The sequence below is a fragment of the Chiloscyllium punctatum genome, chromosome 12 (assembly GCF_047496795.1).
Source record: "Chiloscyllium punctatum isolate Juve2018m chromosome 12, sChiPun1.3, whole genome shotgun sequence".
In the NCBI taxonomy this organism is placed as follows: Eukaryota; Metazoa; Chordata; class Chondrichthyes; order Orectolobiformes; family Hemiscylliidae; genus Chiloscyllium; species Chiloscyllium punctatum.
Window position 1 is genome coordinate 82,706,114 of NC_092750.1, and position 23,879 is coordinate 82,729,992.

General features: G+C 42.2%; 1 long non-coding RNA gene across 8 annotated transcripts in view; it reads right to left on the bottom strand.

The window, feature by feature from the left end:
• The window catches only part of LOC140483953 (uncharacterized), a 45,713-nt gene that overhangs the window by 19,426 nt on the left and 2,408 nt on the right, over positions 1 to 23,879 (bottom strand). For 5 of the 8 annotated variants that reach the window (XR_011962087.1, XR_011962083.1, XR_011962086.1 and 2 more), the window contains exons 1-4: positions 7,092 to 7,153; positions 6,371 to 6,477; positions 3,593 to 3,675; positions 407 to 493 (exon numbers count right to left, since the gene is read on the bottom strand). This is a non-coding gene — a long non-coding RNA (uncharacterized lncRNA). Of the gene's footprint in view, positions 1 to 406; positions 494 to 3,592; positions 3,676 to 6,370; positions 6,478 to 6,722; positions 6,870 to 7,091; positions 7,154 to 14,212; positions 14,320 to 18,109; positions 18,169 to 23,879 lie in introns of those variants that run through there. The other 3 variants (XR_011962085.1, XR_011962082.1, XR_011962084.1) reach the window with 3 other exon arrangements.

Here is a 23,879-nt window from a genome sequence, read left to right on the forward strand (position 1 = left end):
ATCCCCCGGTCCTCACCTGCCACCCACTAATCTCCATTAACCTCTGCTATGTCTGCTACCTACAGTCAGACCCCACCACCAGGGATATATCTCCCTCCTCAGCCCTTTCTATCTTCCGCAGAGACCATGGGATCTTTGGTGCTGATGTGCTGCCCCATGGATACCTCAGTCACTCACCCTGCCAAATGGCCGAGTGAGATTATCACTAGATGGATAATCCAGACACCCAGATAACGTTCTGGGGTCCAGGGTTTGGATCCCGTCACGGCAGTCAGTGGAATGTGAGTTCAATAAAAATTTGGAATTAAGAATCTATTAAAGACCACGAATACATTGTTGATTATTCCGAAAAAAAACCTCATCAGATTCGCTAATATCCTTCAGGGAAGGAATCTGCCATCCTTACCTGGTCTGGCCTACATGTGACTCCAGAGCCACAGCAATGTAGATAACTCTTTACTGCCCTTTGGGCCCAGTCAGTGATACCCTCATCCTGTGAATGAACAACAAAGAAGGTCAAGTCTTGTACACAACCATACTATTCTTACAGATAAGTGATCTCTTAGTAAATTTGCTTCTCAACTCCCTGCTGACGATTGGGGAAGTGGGAGGGCGGTCAATAGTACCATCCCAATAAGGAGATCATCCCTTTCTTATTTCTCAGTTCTGCCTGGATGTACTCCCAGGAATACCCTCTTGAAGCCCAGCTGTAATGTTATCCCCCTGCTCTGTTGCCCCCTTTATATCTTTGCTATAGCATCTATACACTGGAACATTAAGCTGCTGGTCCTATCCATCATTAAGTTATGCCTCTGTAATTGCTATAATATTCCAGTGCGATGTTCAAAACCATACCCTGAGCTCCTCTGCCCCCTGCATTGAAACATATGCAGTGTAACTGCTCATTCTGTTCCTTGCCCTTGTCTGCCTTGACTGTTTGATGTCTGAACTGTACCAGCGTCATACTTAGCTCTTCGCTCACTCTCTCTCTGGGTTTACCCACGTTCCTTCACTGGTTTAATGCCTCCTGAATAGCACGAGAAACTGTTCCCTTCCAGTGTCAGTACAATCCATCCTTCTGATGGAGGTCAATTCTACCCCACAAGAGATTCCAGTGATCCAATAATGTGAACTCTTCTATCCCTATGTCATTGACAGCGATAAACAACAGCCTCCCCTCAAAATGGTTATTCTCCCCTTTAAGAATATTCTGCTCCCTCTCTGAGACATCCTTATACAAAAATTACACATTCGAATAATAAACCTTACACTCATCAGGTCATCATAAAAGGATTACATGACACATTGAAGGTTTGGGGAGACCTTTTGAGAGAATGCGATGATTCAAAGGAGAATTTTTAAGCAGCAAATTGGATTGATCTGGAACACAATACTCACACACACAATGCGAATATCCAGATCCTGATGTACTGAGTAATTCAATCAGAGTTTAGCAGAATATTTACTGAGATTACCATCTGAATGTCCACCTGTAATATCCCGTAATACAAGTTTATAAAATCTGTCACTATCAGTTCAAGTTAGAAACTCACATCATCCCCTCCTTGTGGCCCAGGATTACTGTACATATTACCCTAGAGGACATCAGCAGTCAACTCAGAGGGAAATCTGTGGGTTTCTAGGAGATTCCAACTTGAGATCTCATGTGACTGAACACAGCAGTTCTTTGACACATTGGAGAAAATGATCCAAGGGTCAGTGAGATATGGGGAACAAGAATTACTTTATATTCTTTCATTCCGTGCTGCCGCTCTGCCTCATCAATAAGACATGGGTGTGAAAGGCTAATGCCTAACGATGGACACGTTGTCTCCATCCTGACCAATGGGTAGGAAGATCTTCTCAATCACTCCAAAGCGTATCCCTAAAAAGATAGTAACACTGTCTGCTTCCCACTGCCCAGTGCTCCCAGTAAATGTTTGGAAGAATGGGAAGGGGGGGGGGGGGAATATCTCCTAGAAAAGGCATAACTGTAAAGGTCTAAGAGGAATATGAAAAGAGAGAGATGCACAGGAGAAGGGGGCAACAAGTTGTCAGATGGGGTGTAACTTGGGAAAATGGGAAGTTGCTCATTTTGGAGGAGATAATAAAAGAACAAAGTACTATTTAAATGGTGGAAACTGTAGAAAGCTGCACCACAAAGGGACCAGGGGTAATTGTTCAGGAAACACAGAAAGCTACCACACAGTTACAACAGGGAATCAGGAAGGGGAATCGAATGTTTGTTTCAAAAGTTTTCAGTATGAGAGTTTGGAGTATATACCTGAGAGTAACGTGTGGAAGTGCTGGTGAGACCACCATATCTGCAGTAATGAGAGCAGTTTTGGTCCCTTTAGATAAGGAAATGTGTCACTTTATTGGAGGCATTTCAGGGAAGATTCAATGAGATGATCCCTGGTTTGGAGGGATTATCTTTTAAATAAAGGCTGAAAAGTTTGGAACTCTACTCACTGGATTTTGGAGAAAGAGAGGTGGTCTCATTGAGACAGATGGGATTCTTAAGGGGTTTGACAGGATAAATACTGAGAGGATGTGTCCGAGGGTAAATACTGAGAGGGGAGTCTGAAACAATATTCTGAGTTACGGAATCAAGAGTTCTGTTTTGGATTCAAGTATAAGGGAACACAGACGTGGGTAAGGGATTTCAGTAGCAATGGAGCTGGGGTGAGGTGGAGAAAAGCAACGTTTAAGAGATTGGATTTCCTGGTGCTGTGATTGTGTGGATGTCTGATCAGAAGGTCACCTTGGGGTCAGATATAACAGCAATATTGTTGAGAGTGTCGTTCTGCCTCAGAGTTCCCAGTGGGAGGCAGGGGCTCAGCAGTAAGGCAACGGGTATAACCTTGACAATGTTTCATTGGAGGAAATTGCAGCTAATTGAGTAGTGGGAATGTGGTAAGCAGTTTGATAACTGAGTAACAGTGGAGTAATGGAGAGGGATAATGGGGAGAGCGAGCTGGGTATCGTCAGTGTACATGTCAAGCCTAACACAGTGTTTTTGGATGATATCACCTCCTGGCACTATGTACGTGAGATACAGGAGAGACCAAGGATAGATCGTTGAGGGACACCAAATGCAAGGAATTCAGAAAGCAAAGGGAGAATGGAGATGGAGCAGGATTTTCCAACAATGGTGAGGTCAAATATCAGTTTTTCACAGAATGGGAGAGAAGGACATAACCAGAAAAGACCAACAGACAGAACAAGGAACAATATCTATGAATTGGCGAGGGGGGGTGATGAGGCGGCAGCGGAGGAAAGAGAGTTGGAAAGTGAGTTTAGCGAGATTAGGGTAAAGGGTCAAGGTGAGCTCTGATAAGGCTTGATAAGAGACTGGAGAAAGATGTAGGTTTAGGACAAAAACCAGGAACATCACGTGAGGCAGTTTGGCTCAGTGGGCTAGTGGGAGGGAGAGAAACAGCAGATCGGATTATCTCAGTCTTAGTGACAGAGAAACTCCATGTGCTCCTCACTCGTTGTTGGAGGGGAGGATGGAGGAGACAGGATGATGGACAGTGTTTTATAAAGAAACAAAACCAGGGTTCGTGATATTTAAAATGAGTGATCAAACCTGATGTATTTAGCTTTTATCCAGAATATTAAAACAAACGACTGAAGTCCTGGATCGAATCCCATCTTGGCAGATGGTGGAATCTGAATTCAAGAAAAAAACAACGTATTAGGAATCTCCTGATCTCCATGAAACCATTGTCAATGGTGAAAAAAATCCTGCCAACCTGACAGCGGCCCAGCCAGCTACTCACTGTATTAATCACTGCAAAGTCTCAACACAGGAATGAAACTGGATGGACCAGTTGGCAACTAACAAGGCACCAGAAAGTACAACCACAGAATCAGCTCTCTCGATAGTGCAACATCCTCCTCACTAACATATGGTTTTTGGGGCCAAAATGTGGAGAGCTGTCTCACAGACTAGTCAAGGAACAGCCTGACACAGTCAAACTCACGGAATCATCCCTTACAAACAATGACCAGACACCACCATCACCATCCCTAGATATCGAGAGTGTGGTGCTGGAAAAGCACAACAGGTCAGGCAGCATCCGACGAGCAGGAGAATCGATGTTTCGAGCCTAAGCCCTTCATCAGCCTGACCTGCTGTGCTTTTCCAGCACCAGACTCTTGACTCTGACCTCCAGCATCTGCAATCTTCACTTTGTCCTGAAATCTCTGGATATGTCCTGTCCCACTGGCATGACATACCAGGCAGAGGTGGTGGCACAGTGGTGTATAGAGAGGGAGGATTTGCCCTGGGAGTACACAGCATTGGCTCCGGAGACCAGGAAGTCTCATGGCTACTGCTGATTACCACATCCCGTCCTTGCTTGGCTGATGAATTACTTCTCCTTCATGTTGAACAACATTTGGAGGAAGCACCGAGGCAATAAAATGGTGTCAAATGTACTCTGGGTACAGGATTTCAATGTCCACAATCGAGATTAACTCTGCAACAGAATTACTGACTGAGCTGGCCAGGTCCTAAAGAACATAGCTGCTCAACAGTGGGTGGTGAGGGAAAAACATACTTTATCTCATTGTTATGAATTGACCAGTTGCAGATACATCTGTCTATGACAGTATCGGTAAGAGCGACCATCACACATTCCTTTTGGAGACAAAGTCTTGCCTTAAAGTTGAGAAAAACTTCCATTGTGTTAAGTGGAGGTTCTAAATGAGACAGACTTCGAAGAGATGTAGGATCTCAAAACTGGGTATCTATGAGGCACTGTGGGACATCAACAGCAGCAGAACTGTACTCCAGCACAATCTGTAATCTCATGGGTTTGTAAATCCTGCTCGCACCCATCACAATGGACAGGAAAGGAGGGCATGCCATGAGAAGCACCAGGCAGACTTAAAAATGAAGTGCCAACCTGGTGATGCCATAAAACAGAACTACCTGCATATCAAACAGCATCAGCAGCAAGCAACAAAGCTAAGTGATCCTACATCCAATGGAACAGATTGGAACTCTGCAGTTCTGCCACACCCAGTTGTGAACGGTGATGGACAATTAAACAACTCACTGCAGGAAGCATCACAGATATCCCCACCCTTACTGATGGAGGGGCCTCACACATCCATGCACCAGATAAGATGACAGCATTTGCTGCAATTTTCAGCCAGAAGTGTAAAGTGGGATGATCCATCTCAGCCTTCTCCAGTGGTTTCCAACATCACAGATGTGAGTTTTAAACCAGTTCAGTTGAGTTTGAATAACATCAAGAAATGCTTAAGTAGTGCAAAGGCTACGGGCCCGACCAATATTCTGGCAATAATACTAATGGTTTGTGCTCCAGAACTTGCCACCCACCAAGCCAGCACTGGCATCTACCGACAATGTGGAACATTGCCCAGGGATCTTCAACACAAAAACACAGGGCAATCCAACCCAGCCAATTTCCATTTATCAGTGCACACTCGGCCAGCAGTAAAGTGATGGAAGATGTCATCAATAGGGCTACCAAGCAGCAGCTGCTCAGCAACAGTCAGCTCAGCGACACTCATTTTAGGCTCCACCAGAGCCACACAGCTCCCGATTGTGCTACCGCCCTGATTCACAATCAGGCAACCAGCTGAATCCCAGAGGTGAGGTGAGGGTGACAGCCCGGTCCGACTCCAAGACCACTATTTCAAGCTGATTCTACCCTTGTATCATCCACCTTGTGTTGTCTCCAGACTTCATTTTCCAAACACACTCAGGGCCAGCTTCCCACATTCAATCTCCCTGTCATCTCAAGAAAGTCGAAATCTCTGCTTGTTGATTCATCAAAAGGCTCCTAATTATAATCAACAGCATACAGCCATAGAGATGTACAGCAAGGAAACAGACCCTTCGGTCCAACCCGTCCATGCCGACCAGATACTCCAACCCAATCTAGTCTCACTTGCCAGCACCTGGCCAATATCCCTCAATTTAAAATTCTCACACTTGATTTAATTTCTGGCTGTAATAATCCCGAGCTCCCTGTACTACACACACTGAGACCTCGACAACCCATTTTCTTCGAGATTCCCAACCATTTGTTAATTCATTACTTCACCTGTGTGGCTGTTTCTACAGTTTCTGAAGCAGCATGGTCTGAAATTCGCAGCCAAAACCTCACAGGTCTGCTTTCCACCTTTAAGACATCCCTCAAAACCTGCTTTTCGGCAATGCTTTTGGTCACCTGATCTAATATCTCCATCTATGGCCTTATGTCTAAAGTTCTCAATCGTACTTTTGTGAAATTATAAGCATGATAATAAAAATACAAACTGTTGTTGATTTGGACATTATTTTCAAATTATCACTGTTGCTGAAATAATAATCTATAATGCCACTTACCCAACCATATTTTAGGAGCACCTTCACCACACAAACTGCAGCTGTACATGAAAGTCAAACATCACCCTCTTCACAGGCAACAGGGCTTTGGCATTAATCACTGGTATCTGTGGAAGGAGAAACACAGTTGATGATTCAGGGAGTGCAAAACAGATTACAGGGAATGAAAATGGTGCAGAATTTGATAGTCAGAAATGGAAGGAAAATCCACTCGCTTATTGGAAAAAAGAATTCTTTACTGTTAAAAATATTCAAGAAAAAAGTAATCTGATAATAGAGTAGTACATGGTCAGGGGCTGGGCCGCAGTGAAAAAACTCATTTACAAAAGTAATAATACAATAGTAAACAGACCAAAAATACACCCATGGTTTGAGACTGAGGAAGCTAGATATTGACAAAGTGGTTATGAGGGAGCCCAGAGGTGAATCAGAGCAGTATTGGCTGTTATGGTCCCAAAGACATTATCCGAGAGAAAGGCTGCACATGCGCCTGGCTTCACCTTGCCCCTTACAAAGATGGCGGCTCCGCACATGTCCAGTGAATCGTTGTCCCGAATAAAGATGGCGGTGCTTACTCAGGTCTGCATTTACTAATTTACTGCAAACACGGGACTGAGACGTTCAAATTTGTATTTTCCGACGTGCACAATTTGTTTGTAAAACTTCTCCGCTCATAGCAACACAGTTTTTATCCCGTTTCCCTGTTTATTTATTTTCTTACCGTATCCTTTCTCTCCATAACTTCCCAAACATTCATTACAGAGACTCTGCGCCGCGCGCGAGGGTGATCACATGGTTTGGCTTAGCACCGCCTTTCTTTCACTTTGATTGGTTGGAGGACCAACATCCCTTTCGGTCATCCAGATCCGCCCACCGTTCTTTCATTGGTCCGGCGCTGATATCAATCACCCGCGGGTCACTTTGTTGGCTAGAGCATGCGCAGTGTGTCCTGCTTTTGCAGACATGTTGGGTAATGTGATGGGAGAGTTTACTGAGGGTAGGAATTCCCTTTGTGTGAGCTCTGCAGTAGATTTCCATTATTCATGGAGGGAATTGCCTTCCCACTCATGACTGTATAGCTGTGATTGATGAATCAATGCCATCTGAACCTGTACATAAACACACCATTTTCACTGCTTTTCACAACATCTGAGATCTTTAGCACATTGTATCATGCTCTTCTTTAGAAACAAAAAACATGAAACGGAGCCTCAAGGAATCGGAGCAGGAGTAGGGCATTCATCGCCTTCACCTTCTTCCCCTATTCTATCAGATCATGGCTGGGCCAATCCAGACCTCAACACCTCTTTTATGCTTGATCCGCATAGCCCTCAACTGCTCAATATTTCAAAAATCTATCTGCCCTCTTTTAAAATAATTTGAGACAGAGTCACAGATTCCCTACTATGTGGGAACAGGCCTTTCTGCCCAACAAGCCAGAACAACCCTCCGAAGAGTAACCCAACCATTCCCCTCCCACATTTAACTTTCACAATTGTTTGGGCGAGAAAATTCTAACCATTCATTGAGAGAAAAAATTCTTTACATTTTCTAAAATGAATGTTCCCTTATGTAATGTCCCCTGCTTTGAGACTTCACTGGTGCTAGAATATCTAGTCAACATCTGCCCTGTCAAGCTCCTCAGAACCTTGTTTCCATAAGATCACCCCTGCTTATCTATTCTTGATCAGTCAACCCTTTTGTCCTCAAAGTAGCTAAGTGAATCTTTTTTGAATGGTGTCCGATGTTAGTTTATCCTTTATTAAACATGGGAGCTAACATTGTATACAGTACTCCAAGTGAAGTCTCAGCAACAGCCAGTGTGGTTAACCAATCCTCAATCCATGCTAATACATTACCCCGATACCATGAGCTCCTAAATTGTGCAATTAACTTTTATTTAGCACCTTATCATTTACACTTTTAAAATCCAAATACAGAACATAATTCGATTACACTTTATCAGCCCTGCTTGTTACCTCCTCAATGAACTGTCGCTAAATTTGTCAAATACAGTTTCTCTTTCACAAAACCCAGTCTACCATGTTTAATGATAAGCTTTTCCAAATGTCCTGCAATTTCTTTCTTTAATATTCGACTCTGTCGATTCTTTTAGTTGATTTGCTAAGTTTAATTCCCCTCTCTTAAATCCATGTGGACTCTGTCCAATCCTGTCACTGGTCACTAAGAAACTTGACTGTACTCCAATATAGTTAGCAAATGTATCTGAATTTATTTTTAAAAATTGATTACTTTTAAATGCTGGACCCATGCAATATCAATAAATTAGTGACTCTGAATTTGGGTTATAATGTTTTTTTTTGTTAACTCCTTTTCGTACTGTGTTATGCAGACAGCACCAAGCGATCACTCTTAATTGTGAGTAACTTTGAAAATAATATATTTTAAAAATGACATCCCAAAATGCTGCCTCATTATTGTGCAAGGAGGATTTTCCATTCAATAGGTTGCAGATAAAACTGAACAGATCTTTGCTGCAATTTGGCCAGACTGCAGGTTACACCAAAGTGGCAACTGTGTTCTCAAATTCTTACTTGACACTGCCCAAGGCAATACTGATGGGACTTCACTTTGCCATTCTTGTTCACCAGCTTTATTTTTAGGTTTAATTGTATAATAATTCTAGAGCTTGTAAGTTTAGACAACTTCTCTTTTAGGTACATATGTAAATATCAGACTGAAATGTTGCACTGAACGGTACCAAATCTGAAATTAGTCTCTAATCTGATAGTAACATGCTCTGGCCCTTCTACATATGTATTGGCATAAGTCTATGCCAGTAATTTTTCTGAAACCTGTGATTCCTGATGAAGGGCTTATGCCCGAAACATCAACTCTCCTGCTTCTCGGATGCTGCCTGAGTTGCTGTGCTTTTCCAGCATGACACTTTTCGACTCTGATGTCCACTTCTTTGGTCATCACTTTTTCCTTTGATCAACAAAAATTATTCTTGGTTTAATCTTCTCAAAGTGCAATACGAACCAATTCATGAAATTCAGATATCTCACATTTACGTTAACTGTGTGAAGGCTAAGACATTACTAAATTATTGTCAGTAATTGAAACTGTGCTGACAAACTTGTGCAGTATCAGTGCCTTACCTTTACAGTGTTCCCAGATATCGCACAGCTGCAGTATTTTGTTTTGCACTCAGCTCTCTGTTGTTCTCACTTGTTTCTTTGTGAAAGATTATAAAATTAACTTGGATGAATGAACTTATGATTTCTTTAACCAATGTTGGGAAAAAAAAAGTCAGTATTTCAAGTGCTGATAATGTAAAATAAACTGATAATCAGTAGAAAGGGTTAAAGATGGACATGGATCAAAAGCTGGCAAATGGGACTAGATTAATTTTGGAGATCTGGTCAGCATGGGCAAGTTGGACTGAAGGGTCTGATTTTGTGTTGTACAACTGCGACTTCATTCTCTCAATTATTCAAGAAGTTGAATGCTTCGAGGAGGAAAAGGAGGATTTATGCAGAGAATGCACTTGAAATGATGATTGAGGTATATCACATTGTTTCATGACCTTTTCCTCTGGGTTCTTCAATGAACAAACTTGTTTTATTATCTGAATAACTATGTATCATGTGATTTGTTTCACACAAAATATTTTGTTAGGATCTGGTGAACTATTAAGAAGTGTTCATGTTTAAAACTTAGGCAGCGTGATTGTTAAGCAAGAAAAGGTTGGCGTTTTACTCCCACTGAATCATTGCTCTATAAAAGGTAACAAGCTTTTTATCTGTTCTGGGCACTGAATATATGGAAGTCAATTCTGAAGGAAAAAATCCTCGTCGGTAATGTTCCCACATATGTGGAGTAATTGCTTCTGGTCATTCTTCAGGTTATAGAGGCTCGGAAAGAAATGAGTTGGCCAAAGTTAGCAACATCATTTGGATGGACTATGCTCATTGGGGAAACTTGCAGGATCTGTAGAAGAAACATGTGTTTCAGAGTGTATGCAATAAACCTGAACATTGTTATTTTTTTCACAGAGTTTGTGACCCGACTGGAGCAGCAATGAAGCTCGTATTGTTTTTTAAATTTCCGAGCTTGCCAAATTATTGTTGGGAAATGTAGGTGGCTTTATCAAAGCACATTTCACACTCCCCAGCTAGGAATTTGATCCCAATTCTGTCAGTCCATCCATTCCTATGGATAACAGGTATTTTAAATGTGAGCACTCCATTTAACTATTTGAATTGAATACTTCAGTGGTTAAGTCCTCTTGGATTCTTAATTTCAAATTACTCCATGTGATTTTTTGTCCCCCCTGAATTTGCCAAGCACTGGGCAGTTGTGGAATATTCCAAATATTTACAATAGATGCATTCACACTGTTGAAGGCAATCTGGTCAATTTGAATACCATTCAGGTAGTCAACAACAATACATAAGTAACTTTATGAATTGCTTACTGTTCACCAACAACGCAAGCCAAGTATTAGTGAAACCACAGATTGATTCCCATGGATTCCCAAATCTAAACAGTGCATTCCAGATATGCTCACTATCACCATCTGGGAACAGTCTCCCAAAGTGCTTCCAGAATTTAGAAAGCACACACACTGCCCTCCAAAGATAAATCTGCTGTCACAGGCTTCACTCTTATTGTATACAATGACATGTATTGTCCAGTTCTTTAACGTGACAATTGATTTCACAAACAATTTATAAAATACTTAAAATCCTGAAGAAATGTGATGTCAGCCCTTTGTAGAAGTGAATGGAAAGTGTGATGTTTGCTTGACCTTTGGCTCTATGTATCAGGCTGAACTGAACCTTTAACAAGATGTGGGATGTTTCCCACACACTATGCTTTTTTAAACAAAGATTATGCTCTGAGATTTAAATGTTCAATCAGGTTTAATAAAAATCCTTCCAAAAATTGAGTTTGACTTCAGCTCCTTTAAAGAGACATGCTCTTGGCCTTCAATTTTGCGATATATAATCATTCTTTGGTGAAGGTGGCTGTGTGTAACACTGCAGGATGTTGGGCTGAAGTGCCTGATTGGGTGGATGAGCTTTATTACTGGTGTAACTTGGTTAATTTTGAGATGAAATATTATTTTTAGTTAAATCTTGTTTTTAAACTGAGACGTGCTTGTGTAACTCAAGTGTGGAAACTATGCTCATGTTTGCAATGAACCTTTCACTTTCAAAGATTAGTATTTTTCCGATCTGTTTTGTAAATAAAGTTCACTATAGAAAGCACAATTCTGGAGAACTGCAGGTCCAGCAGCATCTCTGAGGGGAATAAAACATTGGAAGCTCCAAGTCTCATGACCATTTTTCCGTTCAGACAAAGAGTCTCTGAAATTGAAATGTAACATTATTTTTCTCTTCACCAATGCCTTCAGAACTGCTGAGTTTCTCCAGCACTTTGTTTCTGGGATTCAGATCTCCAGCACCTGCAGTTTATTGTTTTGTTATCAATCCTATGATTTGACTTGGGGAGCGAGAGGCAGCAACTGTGATCAATTTGGATAAAACTCCCCAACCATGGAAAACAAACACATAGTTCTTTATACTTTGCAAACCATGACTGTAATTAAGAAATGCAATTAAGCTAAGTGTAAGATGGTATACCACCTGCCTTGTCTCAAACTTGCTACTCATCTTTGAGGACTAATCTGTCAGAATTGTGTTTGCTCCCTTCCTTTGAGATCACAGTCCACAAATGTCCAAGTTCCAATTCGTGGGCCGGGCCCAGGATACCACATTGCAGTGGGGTGGGGAGATTTGTGTCAGCCTGAAGTTTTGTTAATAACAATCTTGCAGGTTGAAGTTGACGGTTTTGACGAATATTGCATCTTCAAACTTGGAGGAAATCCTTCTGAATGTATTGATTAACTGGACTGAGCCTGTTTACATGCAGTCCTGTTAGTAGTGTTGTAATATTTTCAGTTAATAATCACACAACACCAGGTTATAGTCCATCAGGATTATTTGGAAACACACTAGCTTTCGGAGCACCGCTCCTTCATCAGGTGATTGTGGAGGGCACAATTCTAAGGCACAGAATTTATAGCAAAAATTTAGTGTGATGTAACTGAAATTATCCATTGAAAAATACCTTGATTGTCTGTTGAGTCTTTCATCTGTTCGAATACCATGATAGTTTCACTTCTTTCATGTGTAAATCACAAATCCTTTTTTTAATAGTTGCATCCCTGACAGTGGCCCATCAAATCACTCATTGTATTAATCACTGCACAGTCTCAACAAAGGAATGAAACTGGATGGCCCACATTACATCTACTAATGCACTGAAAAATACAACAATACAATCAGCCCTCTTGACCCTGCAACTTCTGTCTCACTGTGGGCCAACAGCAGCAGCAGAACTGTACTCCAGCCCAATCTGAAATCTCATGGCCTGGTATATCCCCATTCAACCATTAACATCAAGCCAGGGGATCAACCCTAGTTCAATGGAGAATTCCGCAGGAGCAATACCAGGCATACCTAAAAATGTCCCCAAGCTACCCAACCTGCATGCCAAACAGTGCAAGCAACACCAAATAGAACTATGTGATCCAACAACCAATGGATCAGATCGGAGCTCTGCAGTTCTGCCACACCGAGACAGGAATGGTGATGGACAATTAAACAACTCACTGAAGGAAGCATCACAAATATCCCCACCCTTACCGATGGAGGGGTCTCACACATCCGTGCAACAGACAAGACAACAGCATTTGCAACAATCTTCAGCCAGCAGTGCCAAGTGGATGAGCCTTCTTCATTGGTCCCTGACATCACACACGTGAATCAACTTGGTTGAAAACTTATTTCAAATCAGATCAAGAAATGGAGAAGTAGTATAAAGGCTGTCGGCCCTAAAAAACATTGTGGCAATAATACTGATGGCTGTGCTCCAGAAATTGCTGCTTAACAAGACAAGTCCAGCACTGTCACCTCCTGACATTGTGGAACATTTCTTAGGGATGTTCAACACATAAACGCAGGACAGAGCCAGCCCAGCCAATTTCCATCCATCAGTCGACACTCGCTCAGCAGTGAAGTGATGGAAGGTGTCATCAACAGTGCTGTCACGCAGCTGCTCAGCAATAACCTTCTGTGACACCCAGTTTGGGTTCTGCCAGGGCCACTCCGTTCCTCCGTTCACAAACTGACAAACAGCTGAATTCCAGAGGTGAGGTGAGGGTGACAGCCCAGTTCCACTCGAAGACCACTAATTCGACTTCAGTGATATCACCGGACCTCACCACAGTCTCAGCTCATTTACTGAAACTCTCATTCATTCATTTTGTTAACACTAGATTTCATTATCTGAACCCACTCCTGGCCAGCATCCCACAATCATCCTCCCTTTAATCTCCAGAATATTGAAAACTCTACCGCCCAAAAGCTCACTTGTACCAGAACTTGCTGATCCATCAAAAGGCTCCCATTTATAAGCAACAACAATTTACTTTCACACACTTTATTTAATTCCTGGCTGTAATCATTCCTATCTTCCTGCACCACACACCCTTTCATATCTCAATAACTTATTTTAGTTTAGACTCCCAATGATGTGTTTATTTGTGAGTTCAGCTGTGTGACTCTTTCTATAGATTCCAAGGCAACACGGTCTGGAATTCCCACCCTCTAAGATCTGCTTTCTTCCTTTAAGGCATTCCTGAAAAATTGCCTATTTGGCAATGGGTTTGGTCACTGGACATAATATTCTCCAGCTGTGGCCTTATGTCAAAAGTTCTCAATATTTTTGTGAAATTAAAAACATGTTGATTTTTACAGATATCTTCTACTTCTCACTATCGCTGAGTGAATAATCTGTAATGTCTCTTACCCAACCATGTTGTGGGAGTGCCTTCACCATTCAAACTGCAGTTGTAAAAGGAAGTCAAACATCACCCTCTCCACAGGCAACAGGGCTTTGGCAATGATCACTGGCATCTGTAGGAGAAATACACATGATGTTTCAGGGAGTGCAATATGAATTATAGGGAATGAAAATGGTGCAGAATTTGACTGTCAGAAATGGAAGAAAAATCCACTCCCTATTGGAAAAAAGAATTCTTGACTGTCAAAGATATTGTGGAAAAAATAACCTGATAATGGAGCAGCATACGGTCAGGAGTCAGGCAGCAGTGGATAATCCATTTCCAAAAAGGTCTGTGAATGTAGTAGTAAAATACTAAATGTGGCAAAAATACACTCATGTGAGACTGAGGAAGCTAGATAATGAACAGGTGGACATCAAGGAGCCCAGAGGTGAATCAGAGCAGTGTTCACTTTTATGATCCCACAGTCAGAGATGTCTAGCACAAAAACAAACTCTTCAGTCCAACCCATCTTTGCAAACCAGATATTCTAACCTAAACTATTCCCATTTGCCAGCACTTGACTGACATCACTCTGAACCCTTCCTATTCAAATGCCTTTTAAATGTTACAATTTTGGTTGACCTTTAGGCTCCTTTTGAATTTTCCCCTCTCACCCTAAACCTATATCCTCTCGTTCTGGGTTCCACCACCCCAGGGTAAACACCTTGTCTATTTACGCTATCCATGCCCCTCACGATTTTATAAACCTCTTCAACATCACACCTCAGCCTATGACACTCCAGGGAAAATGGCCCCAGCATATTATGCCTCTCCCTGCAACTCAAATCCTCCAACCCTGGCAACATCCTTAAAAAAATCAATTCTCAAACCTTCCATGTTCCAGTGCCTCTTTCTGATAAGAGGGAGACCAGAATTCCACACAATATTCCAAAAGTGGCCGAACCAATGTCCTGTACAGCTCCTTTACTCAATGCTCTGACCAACGAAGGGAAGAATCCCAAACAATTTCTTCACTGTCCTATCTACCTGTGACTCTACTTTCAAGGAACTATGAACCTGCATTCCAAGGTCTCTTTGTTCAGCAAGACTCTCCAAGACCTTACAATTCAGTGTGAGTCCTGCTCTGATTTGCTTTTCTAAAATGCAGCATCTCACATTTATCTAAATTAAACCCTATCTGCCACTCCGCAGCCCATTGGCCCATCTGATCAATATGGGGGATTTTAACATGCAGGTAGACTGGGAGAATCAGGATGGTATCGGGCCTCAAGAAAGAGACTTTGTGGAGTGCCTCAGAGATGGATTTTTAGAGCAGCTGGTGCTGGAGCTGACCAGGGATAAGGCGATTCTGGATCTGGTATTGTGTAACGAACCAGACTTGGTCAGTGACCTCGAAGTGAAGGAGCCATTGGGAAGTAGTGACCATTATACAATAAGCTTCAATCTGCAATTTGAGAGGGAGTGGGTACAATCGGAAGTGACAATATTTCAGTTGAATAAAGGGAAATATGGAGCTATGAGGGAGCAACTGGCCAAAGTTCAATGGTTCAATACCTTAACAGGGAAGACCGTGGAGGAACAATGGCGGATATTTCTGTGTATAATGCAGAAGATGCAGGATCAGTTCATTCCTAAAAGGAAGAAAGATCCCAGGAGGAGACATGGGCGGCCGTGGCTGACGAGGGAAGTAAAGAAACATATAAAGTTAAAAGAGAAAAAGTATAACTTAGCCAAGATAAGTGGGAAAACGGAGGACTGGGAAGCTTTTAAAGAACAACAGAGGATTAGTAAGAAGGAAATACGCAGAGAAAAAATGAGGTACGAAGGTAAACTGGCCAAGAATATAAAGGAGCATAGTAAAAGCTTTTTTAGGTATGTCCAAGGCAAAAAAATGGTTAGCACAAAAATTGGGCCCTTGAAGACAGAAACAGGGGAATATATTACTGGGAACAAAGAAATGGCAGAGGAATTAAATGGGTACTTCAGATCTGTGTTCACTGGGGAAGACACAAGCAATCTCTCTGAGGTAACAGTGGCTGAAGGACCTGAACTTAAGGGAATTTATATTTGCTAGGATTTGGTTTTGGAGAGACTGTTAGGTCTGAAGGTTGATAAATCTCCGGGGCCTGATGGCCTGCATCCCAGGGTACTGGAGGAGGTGGCTCGGGAAATCGTGGATGCGCTGGTGATTATTTTCCAGAGTTCAATAGAATCGGGGTTGGTTCCTGAGGATTGGAGGGCGGCTAATGTTGTGCCACTTTTTAAGAAGGGTAGGCGGGAGAAAGCAGGAAATTATAGACCAGTTAGTCTGACCTCAGTGGTGGAAAAGATGCTGGAGTCTATTATAAAGGATGAAATTACGGCACATCTGGATAATAGTAACAGGATAGGATAGAGTCAGCATGGATTTATGAAGGGGAAATGATGCTTGACTAATCTTCTTGATTTTTTTGAGGATGTAACTCGGAAGATGGACGAGGGAGATCCAGTGGATCAGAAAGCTTTTGATAAAGTCCCAAACAGGAAGTTAGTGAGTAAAATTAGGGCGCACGGTATTGGGGTCAAAGTACTAGATTGGATCGAGAATTGGTTGGCTAATAGGAAACAAAGGTTAGTGATTAATGGCTCCATTTCGGAATGGCAGGCAGTGACCAGTGGGGTACCGCAGGGATCCGTGCTGGGACCGCAGCTTTTAACAATATATGTAAATGATATAGAAGATGGTATCAGCAATATCATTAGCAAATTTGCTGATGATACAAAGCTGGGTGGTAGGGTGAAATGTGATGAGGATGTTAGGAGATTACAGGGTGACCTGGACAAGTTAGGTGAGTGGGCAGATGCATGGCAGATGCAGTTTAATGTGGATAAATGTCTGGTTATCCACTTTGGTGGCAAGAACAGGAAGGCAGATTACTACCTCAATGGTATCAAATTAGGTAAAGGGGCTGTTCAGAGAGAACTGGGTGTTCTTGTACACTAGTCAATGAAGGCAAGCATGCAGGTACAGCAGATCGTGAAGAAGGCTGATAGCATGCTGGCCTTCATAACAAGAGGGATTGAGTATAGAAGCAAAGAGGTGCTTCTGCAGCTGTACAGGGCCCTGGTGAGACCACACCTGGAGTACTGTGTACAGTTCTGGTCTCCAAATTTGAGGAAAGACATTCTGGCTATTGAGGGAGTGCAGCGTAGGTTCACGAGGTCAATTCCTGGAATGGCAGGATTGCCTTACACAGAAAGACTGAAGCGACTGGGCTTGTATACCCTTGAGTTTAGAAGACTGAGAGGGGATCTGATTGAAACGTATAGGATTATGAAAGGATTGGACACTCTATCAGGAGGAAACATATTTCCACTGATGGGGGAGTGCCGAACCAGAGGACACAACTTAAAAATACGGGGTAGACCATTTAGGATAGAGATGAGGAGAAACTATTTCACCCAGAGAGTGGTGGCTGTGTGGAATGCTCTGCCCCAGAGGGCAGTGGAGGCCCAGTCTCTGGATTCATTTAAGAAAGAATTGGATAGAGCTCTTAAAGATAGTGGAGTCAAGGGTTATGGAGATAAGGCTGGAACAGGATACTGATTGGGAAAGATCAGCCATGATCATATTGAATGGCGGTGCAGGCTCGAAGGGCTGAATGGCCTACTCCTGCATCTATTGTCTATTGTCTAATATCCCATTGTATTCTGAGACAACTTTTATCTCTGTCCACAATACCTCCAATTTTGGTGTCATCTGCAAACTTACGAACCGTACCGGCTCTATTCACATCCAAATCATTTAAATGGATGAAGAAACAAATCCAAGAAAACAAAACATCAATTTCTCTGGGTTTGAATGTGGTCTGTAAATCCTGTCCTTTGATTCTCTACCAGGGAGGGCTGCACATACATACCTCTGAACTTTGCCCCCAACAAAGCTGGCAGCCGCGCACGTGTCCAGTGAATCTTTGCCCCAAATAAAGATGGCAGCGATCACACAATGAGGTTATTTTCCAGTTTACTGCAAAAACAGGACTGTAAGTTTCAAATTTGTATTTTCCGATGTGCACCAAATGTTTGTAAAGCCTCTCAGCCCATACCAACACCATTTCTGTCCAACTTCCTGCTGTTTATTTCTTTCCTTACCAAAAGCTCTCCATCTACACGTACCGCACATCCGCGCCCACGATGAGGATGATCACGTGGTATAGTCTAGTCCCGTCCTTCATTTACTCTGATTGGTCGGAGGACCAAATGCCCCGCCAGGTCCTCCAGCTGTGCCCCTGCCTTTCCATTGGTCTTCTGCTGACATCAACCACCAGGGGCCCCATTTTTGCCTGGAGCATGCACACTGCTTCGTGGCTTTTGTTGCTGTTTATCAGTTACAAGAGTGAGACACAAAGTTAAAAATCACACAACCACCTGATGAAGAAGCTGCAAAGCTAGTCCTTCCAAATAAACCTGTTGGACTATAACCTGGTGTTCTGTGAATTTCAATTTTGTCCATCCTAATCTAACACCAGCACCTGAAAGTCAAGAGTGTGGGAGGAATGCAAAATATAACAAAAGAACTAGGAACAGGAGAAGGCCGTCCTGCCCTTTGAGCTTGCTCTGCCATTCATTAAGATCATGGCTGATCATTTTGTGGACGCAGAACCATTTACAAACGTTCTCACCATATCCCTTAATTAATTAATTAATTCTTTTTTAAAAAGCTACCTTAGCTTTAAAAACGTTTACTGAACTAGCATCAACTACTTCCCTGGGCAATGAATTCCACAGAGGTCAAGAAGTTCTTCTCAATTCAGTCCTAAATTTGCTGCCTCTAGTCTTATAGTGATGCCCTCTTGTCCTAGCTTCACCTGCCAGTGGAAACATTCCCTCTACTTCTGTTTTATCCATTCCATTCATTATTTTATATGTTTCCCATTCTTCTGATTTCCAATGAATATAATCCCAATCTACTCAGTCTCTGTTAAGCCAACCCCCTCAACTCCGGAATCAACCTAGTTAACCTCCTCTGCACCCCCTCTAGTGCCGGTACATCCTTGAGCAAGTAAGGAGACAGAAACTGCATGCAGTACTCCAGATGTGTCCTCACCAGCACCCAATACTGCTGGAACATAACCTCTGCTTTTAAACACAATCCCTTCAGCAATGAAGGCCAACATTCCATTTGCTTTCTGAATTGATTGTTGTACCTGGTGACCAACCTTCATGCAGAAGGTTACTCAGGTGCCCCTGCATAGCAAATGTTGCAACTTTTTAAAATTTAAGTAATAATCTCTTTTTTAATGTTACTCCAACCAAACAGTATGACTTTACATTTATGAACATTATATTCCAAATGCCAGACCATTGCCCACTCACTCAATGTGTTAATGTTCCTCTGCAAAGTTTCACAGTCCTCCACACACTTTGTTCTGTGACTCATCTTAGTCTAAGATGCAAACTTTGACACCCTACATGTGGTCCCCAACTCCAAATCATCAGGATCAATTCTAAATAATCGCAGACCCAAAACTGATCCATGAGGCAAACTATTAGTCACTGATTGCCAGCCGGAATAGTACTCATTTATCCCCACACTTTGCTTCCTGTTAGTCAACCAATCTTCTATCCATGCTAATACTCTACTCCTAACACCATGCACCTTTATATTATGCAACTGCCTCTTGCACAGCACCTTGTTGAAGGCCTTTTGGAAATCTGGGTACACCGCATCCACTGGGTCCTTGTTGTCCACCTTGCTCGAAATGTCTTCATAGAATTCCAAAAGATTTGTGAAGCATGACCTGCCCTACATGAACCCACGCTCTGTTGTCCAATGGGACAATTGCTATTAAGATTCCCTGTTATTTCTTCCTTGATAATAGACCCAAGCATCTTTCCCACTACAGAGAATAAGCTAACTGGTGTATAATTCCCCACCTTTTGTCCACCTCCTTTTTAAAAACGTGCCGTCACTTTTGCTGCTTTCCAATCTGCTGGGACTGCCACAGAGTCCAGTCAATTTTGGAAAATTACTGCCAGTGCATTTGCTATTTCTCCTGGCATCTCCTTTAGTACCCTGGGATGCATTCCATCAGGGTCAGAAGACTTTTCTGTCATTAGCTCAATTAACTCCAACAGTCCAACACTAGCTGTTCCGTAATAATGACAGTTTCCAAATCCTCACCTATCTTTGTCTCTTTGCTAATTATTGGCAAGATATTAGTGTCCTCCACTGTGATATCCCATAATTAAATGTTCCTTCTCATTTTCCAAAGGACCAACATTTACTTTAGCCACTCTTTTCTCATTCAATATAAAATTTTGTTTTCTGTCTTTATAGTCTGTGCTAGTTTTTTTTCTCATGTTCTATCTTACTTTTCTTTATAGCTCTTCTGTGGCTTTCTGTTGACCTTTATAGTTTTCCCAGTTCTAGTTTCAGGCTGTTTTTGGCCACTTTGCATGCCTTCTCTTTCAATTTGATTGCTTTCCGTAGATACCCATCACAGAGTATGCCTTTTCTTACAGTCCTTCCTTTTCACTGAAATATATCATTGCTGAGCACTTTGTAAAGTGCCTCTGAAAATCTTCCACTGCTCATCAACTGTCCCACCATAAAATCTTTGTTTCCAGTCTACTTTATCCAGGTTCTCCCTCATTCTATTGTAGTTCCCTGTTTTGAAGCACAGGACCCAGGTGTTAGATTTTATCTTCACATTCTCCATATGTATTCTAAATTCAACCATACAGTGATCACTTCTTTCAAGAGGATCCCTAACTCTGAGGTCATTAATTATTCCTGTCTCATTGCACAGGGCCAGATACTGGATAGATTGCTCCCTTGTCAGTTCCATTTCATACTGTTCAAGAAAACTATCATGGATACACTTAATAAACTCAAGGCTACCCTGACTGAGCTGGTTCGACCAAACTACATGTAGATTAAAATCACCCATGATAATAGCTGTACCATTTTACCGGCAATAGTTATTTCTTTGTTTATTGCCCATCCCAATGTGATGTTATTATTTGGTGGCCTGCACACAACATCTGTCAGTGACTTTCTTGTTGGAATTTTGAATGCATCATTCCAGTTTCTCCGAATGTACAGCAATAACAACAACTATTTGCATTGAATGGAATCTTTTACAATGGCAAATCTCCCAAGGTGCTTCATGGATGATCAAAATATTGATTAAAGAGAATGATTTTAAAATACATCTTAAAAGGAGGATAGAGAAGGTGAGGGAGGGTATTCCATAGACTTCTGCCCTTGACAGCACCATTCGTGGAGTGATGCAAGTGGGATGGGTTGGAAAGGGAATGTGCAAAGGGGAAATGGAGGGGCACAGACAGAGCATAAGGTCTTAAGGACAGAGGAGGTTCCAGACTGAGTCTCTCTGTCACAGAGTATGGCTGCCTCATGGAGTTTGAAGCTCTGCAATGGGTCCATGCATGTCACGTTAGTCGAGGAGTGTATAACGGTGGCTGAGAGAACTTTTGATGAGGATTAGTCTCCTGAGGTAGTGTGGGCTGAGGTTAGAAACAGAAGAGGAGAGGTCACACTGCTTGGAATTTATTTTATATATAGGCCTCTGCAGAGTTCCAGGGAGGTGGAAGAGAGGATTAGCAAAATTATTCTGGATAGGAGTGAAAGTAACAGGGTGGTCAACATGAGGGACTTTAACTTCCCCAAAATTGACTGGACATGTTATTAATCTAATACGTTGGATGGATCGGTTTTTATCTAATGTGTACAGGAGGGTTTCCTGACACAGTATGTTGAAGGGCCGACAAGAGGGGAGGCCACATTGGATCTGGTCCTTGGTAATGAACCAGACTAGGTGTTTGATTTAGTTGTAGGTGAGCACTTTGGAGAGAGTGACCATAATTCAGTTAAGTTTAGTTTAGTGATGGAAAGGAATTAGTACATGCCACAGGTCAAGAGTTATTGATCGGGCAAGGGCAATTATAATGCTATTAGGCAAGAATTAGATGCACAGAATGGGGTAGCAAAATACAGGGAATTCAGACAATGGAAATGTGGAGTTGGTTTAAGGAACAGATATTGCATGTCCTTGATAGGTATGTCCCTGTCAGGCAGGAGGAAGTGATAAGGTAAGGGAACCTTGGTTTACTGTGGAAACTGCATCTCTTGTTACGAAGAAGAAGGAAGCTTTTAAGTGTTGATGAGGCAAGATGGTTCAGATGAGGAGATGGAGAATTACAGATCAGCTGAGAAGGATTTAAAGAGAGAGTTAAAAAGAGCAAAGAGAGGACACGACCAGTCTTTAACACATAGAATAAAGGAGAACCCTAGAGCTTTCTATAGGTATGTGAGGAATAAAAAGATGATTAGGGTAGGAATAGGGCCAATCACAGACAGAATGGGAAGGTGAGTGTTGACCCTGTGGAGATCGGAGAGATGCTAAATGAACATTTCTCATCAGTTTTCACTCAGGAAAGGAGAATATTGTAGAGGAGGAGAATGAGGTGTGAGATATTAGACTAGAAATCATCAAGGTTAGTTACGAACAGGTGTTATCAATGATGGAAGGAGTGAAAATAGACAAGTCCTCTGGGCTGGATGGGATTTATCCGACGATTCTCTGAAAAGCTAGGGAGAAGGTAGCATAGCCTTTGGCTTAGATATTTGAGTTGTCATTGTCTGCAGATTTCGTACCAGAGCAGTGGAAGATTGCAAATGTTGTGTCCTTGTTCAAGAAGGTCAGGAGAGATGATCCAGGTAATTATAGACCAGTGAGCCTTACTTCTGTTGTAGGAAAGGTTTAGGAAAGGATTATAAGATTTAAAATCATCTGGCAAACATCAATTTGATTTCAGATAGTCAACTTGGTTTTGTCAAGGGCAGGTCATGTCTCACAAACCTCTGAGTTTTTTGAGATGGTCACCAAGCTTGTAGATAAGGGTAGGGCATTTGACGTGGTATACATGGACAAAAGTAAAGCCTTTGACAAGGTTCCACATGGTAGGCTGTTGGAGAAAATGCAGAGGCATAGAAACAAGTCTCACTACGAGAGCAGATTTGTTCAAGCAAATTCGAAGGCAGGTTTGCAGATGGGAAAGCAAGCAAGAAAGCTCCGTTCTTGTCCATGTAAAATTCTGCAGTTGAATAACAAAGCAGTTTCTGCCCAGTTTCAAACTGGGGACCTTTCGCGTATGAGGCAAACGTGATGAGTCCAGTTACTGGTCATGTGCCACCAGGATCTGTTTTGGGACCACTGCAGGTATAGGTGAATGGATTAGGAAATTTGCAGATGACACTAAAGTCAGTGTAGTAGTGGACAATGTGGAAGAATGTTACAGGTTGCAAGCGGACTTGGATAAACTGCAGAATTGGGCTGAGAGGTGGCAAATATAGAGTTCAATGCAACTAAATGTGAGGTGATGCACTTTGAGAAGAATATCAGGAAGGCTGAATACTGGGTCAATGGAAAAAATCTTGGTAGTGTGGTGTGCAGAGGGATCTTTGAGTCCATGTACATAGATCCCTGAAAGTTGCCACCCAGGTTGATAGCGCTGTTAAGGCGGTAAACGGTGTGTTCGGCTTCATTCATGGAGGGATTGAAATACCATACTGCAAGTATACAAAATGCTGGTGCAGCTACACTTGGAATATTGTGTTCAGTTCTGGTGCCCATATTTCGGGAAGGATCTGGAAACATTAGAAAA